Source organism: Podarcis bocagei, assembly GCF_964188305.1.
Source record: "Podarcis bocagei genome assembly, chromosome: 12".
NCBI lineage: Eukaryota > Metazoa > Chordata > Lepidosauria > Squamata > Lacertidae > Podarcis > Podarcis bocagei.
This window is the reverse complement of record NC_138137.1, coordinates 40,652,223-40,655,904: the sequence shown is the minus strand read 5'-3', so window position 1 is coordinate 40,655,904 and position 3,682 is coordinate 40,652,223. Positions and strand designations below refer to the sequence as shown.

The following is a 3,682-nucleotide window of genomic DNA, read 5'->3' as shown; positions in this document are numbered from 1 at the left end:
GGCTGGCCCCTCCCCTCCCAATGAAGCTTTCTACAACTTGGAAGCAAGCATCATAATTGCTAATCCCAACCACCCTTAAAATGCAAAGCTGCATGGTCCAGCCAAAAGTTGTCAATTTTGGGCTGCATCCGCTGTTACTCATCATCAGAGCAGACCCACTGTAATGAATAATGGGCACAAGTAAATTAGGTCAATTCATTTCAATGGGTCTACTTTGAGCAGAACATAGCTGGATACAACTTCTTATTTGTATCTCTAAAATTCCACTGGTTTAACATTCTGAGTGGCTGAATGTTCCCCTACCCTGGGTCAGCATTAAGGGTCAGCACTACTGGGCAGCTGGTAAGGTGCACACTGCCAAAATCTGTACCTACCTTATCCACCTAGTTGTCACACTTCCCAAAACAATACGTGAACAGAAACAGTCATGGTTCCAAAGTCACACTTGTCTGAATTTTGTAATGCAGTTTTCCAATATATAAGTGCATCTATTAGTGAAAATAACATGCAGACTGTACTAGATAAAAAAAATCCTTCCAGTAGCACCTTAGAGATATCTGAAGAAGTGTGCATGCACACAAAAGCACTTACCAGTGACAAACTTAGTTGGTCTCTAAGGTGCTACTGGAAGGAATTTTTTTATTTGGTTTTGTCTACAGTAGACCAACACGGCTACCTACCTGTAACTAGACTGTACTACAGTAGGAGAAATAGCTTTGCAAAAATGTGTATAGTAGGAAAAATTGCAAACAAACGTTAGGAGAATTTTGCATTAAAATGCTGCTGGATTTTTATTAGAACTTCCCTCCCCCGCCCCCCAAAAGATACAAACCAAGGCTGATGTGAAAATGTGGAAAACCAAACTTAAGATCAGAAAAATGTGAATCTGAAGGAAGTAAGGTTGTTCACCCATCCCTAAAGTAGGTGCTGTGGCACCTACCAGCTACAATTTGAAATGATATCCCTGGTTTTAGGACTGCCACGTTTAAGGAGGGTACATTGAGCTCTATGTTACACATTATTATCATCTTTGCAGTTGGCACTAATTGGCATTCTTGCTAGTGACTTCTGCAGGAAAAGAAGCAGCAGCAGAGGATTCTGGGACTGCCTTGAAACGGAATGTCCTGTCACAATCCCTTTGATGTTCTTTCCATATGAAAATCAATCAGCATGAAGCCATAAGCAAAGCAGATGGTGAGGTTTCATAATCAAGGCTTCCATCCTAAAATTCATTTGTGCCAGCTATGGAGAAGGGAGATGCTTTGCTATAAAGTCCTATAATGATGTGAGTGTCAGAATCCTCAGTGCTTTCCTCTTTCACGAAGATAACATTTTACATATTTGTACTATTATTTCTGCCCTTCTCACATACTAGCCTTCTGCAGTACATCCACAGTGTCTTTCAGATGATCCACGGTGTGTCTGTAATAAATATTCATATTGATTATTTAATTGCATTTCTATTGATTCTTTTATCTTTATATTGCATTTTATTGTATTACAGTTTGAATTCTATGGAATTTAGATTGCAATACAATGACACCCACTATAAAAAATAAAAGTAGCAATAGAAATACAATTAAAAATCACACAGCATCTAGCCCAGTGCATTACAATTGCTACAACCAGTAGCAAAATTGTGACCTGCCAAGACTCTCAGCAATTTTCAAGTGGCTGGGGGCGGGGGGAGCCTGGAAACCACTGCAGAGGTCATATACATACATGTATATAGCTGTTTCATAAAATTTGTACACTGTTTGATTGTAAAAAATAATAATAACAGAGTGGTTTACAAAAGATAAACCAGTAAAAGCAAGAAAAAAATACAATTCTACTTTTAAACTTACATGTTAAACTACTAAACAGACTAAAATTACCTCAACTTCCTAAGCATATGAGTAGGCTTGTCTGAACAGGAATGTCACCAAAAAGAGTATACAGTGGTACCTCGGGTTACATACGCTTCAGGTTACATACGCTTCAGGTTATACACTCCGCTAACTCAGAAATAGTGCTTCAGGTTAAGCACTTTGCTTCAGGATAAGAACAGAAATTGGGCTCCGGCAGCGCGGCAGCAGCAGGAGGCCCTATTAGCTAAAGTGGTGCTTCAGGTTAAGAACGGTTTCAGGTTAAGTACGGACCTCCGGAACAAATTAAGTACTTAACCTGAGGTACCACTGTAGTGAAGGCACCTGCTTGATTTCAATAGGCAGGGAGTTCCAAAGTGTGGGTGTTGCCACACCAAACAACCGAGTTTGCACAAACGTAGAGCCGATATTATGTGGCACCTATAGTAGTGCCAACTGCTGATCAAAGTGGTTGACTGGGCACATGTAGGGTAAAGCTATCTCATAGGTCCCAAATATTTTTATTTAGCTGTACTCCCATCTCTGTTGCAGAATGAGATGTCCTGAAAGCCCACTGATGTCAGGAGGCTTAGGCCCATCAAATTCTGTATGAATTGCAACTATGGCTGCATAGTCCTGCCCAACCCACTTGTGTACTGTGGAAACTTCACTTTTGGAGGTTTGGGTGGGTGCACCTGGCTGTCTACATCATACACGTTGCTGTCCCCCCCCCCCTGTAATCATAAGGACTAAAGGTAAAGGGACCCCTGACCATTAGGTCTAGTCATGGACGACTCTGGGGTTGCGGCGCTCATCTCGCTTTACTGGCCGAGGGAGCTGGCGTACAGTTTCCGGGTCATGTGGCCAGCATGACTAAGCCACTTCTGGCGAACCAGAGCAGCGCACGGAAACGCCATTTACCTTTCTGCCAGAGCGTTACCTATTTATCTACTTGCACTTTGACGTGCTTTTGAACTGCTAGGTTGGCAGGAGCTGGGACCAAGCAACAGGCGCTCACCCTGTCGCGGGGATTCGAACCGCCAACCTTCTGATTGGCAAGTCCTAGGCTCTGTGGTTTAACCCACAGCGCCACCTGTGTCCCAATCATATATATATATCTTCTCTATATAGAATCATCATTATTCTTATTTATTAAATTTGTGTATCTCTTTTCATTCGTAGATCTCCGGGCGGTTCACAACAGAATCACAGCGTCGGAAGAGACCCAGAGGGTCATCTAGCCCAACCCCCCCTGCACTGCAGGAACCACAGCTAAAGAATTCCTGACGGGTGTCCAGTTTGTGGGGGGATGGGGCTGGAGGCTAATATTTATATTTTGCTAGGCTTGGGGGGTGGGGAAACCACAGTATTTCCGGCACGCGCATGTCAGCACTCAAAGCTTTCTGCCTCTCAAGGGCAGCTTAAATCGGTTAGAGCGCGGTGCTGATAATGCCGAGGTTTGCAGGTTCAATCCCCGCCCAGGGACAGCTGCGTATTCCTGCATTGCAGCGGGTTGGGCTGGTCCGACTGGATGACCCTCAGGATCCCTTCCAAGTCACTCGCCCATCCCTGGGAAACCCTGCCGGGTTCGCCCGCGCGGATCCCAGGGAAACGAAGCCACTGCCAGAGCGCAAGGAGATGACGGCGGCCGCGTCCTATTACTAATATAGACTGAGCAAAGCGGGTAAGAGGAACGGAGGGAGGCAAGAAAGAGCCGTGACTACATCTCCCGGCGTGCCTTGCGGTCGCCTTTTCCTGCGGGGCGGGGGGGAGGGGGACGGCGGCTGAGAAGGAAGGCGGGCGAAAAAGAAGGCAGGCGAGGGACGGGCGAGAGC

The 3,682-nt window shown here is 45.1% G+C and overlaps 1 long non-coding RNA gene across 1 annotated transcript; it reads right to left on the bottom strand.

Moving 5' to 3' along the window:
* Nucleotides 1–439: 439 nt before the first annotated feature.
* LOC308569840 lies at nucleotides 440–2,069 on the bottom strand. Its single transcript, XR_014000897.1, has 2 exons — nucleotides 1,878–2,069; nucleotides 440–1,422 (listed from the first exon to the last, which is right to left on the bottom strand). It is a non-coding gene; the product is annotated as an uncharacterized lncRNA (long non-coding RNA).
* Between the last annotated feature and the right edge of the window lie 1,613 nt (nucleotides 2,070–3,682).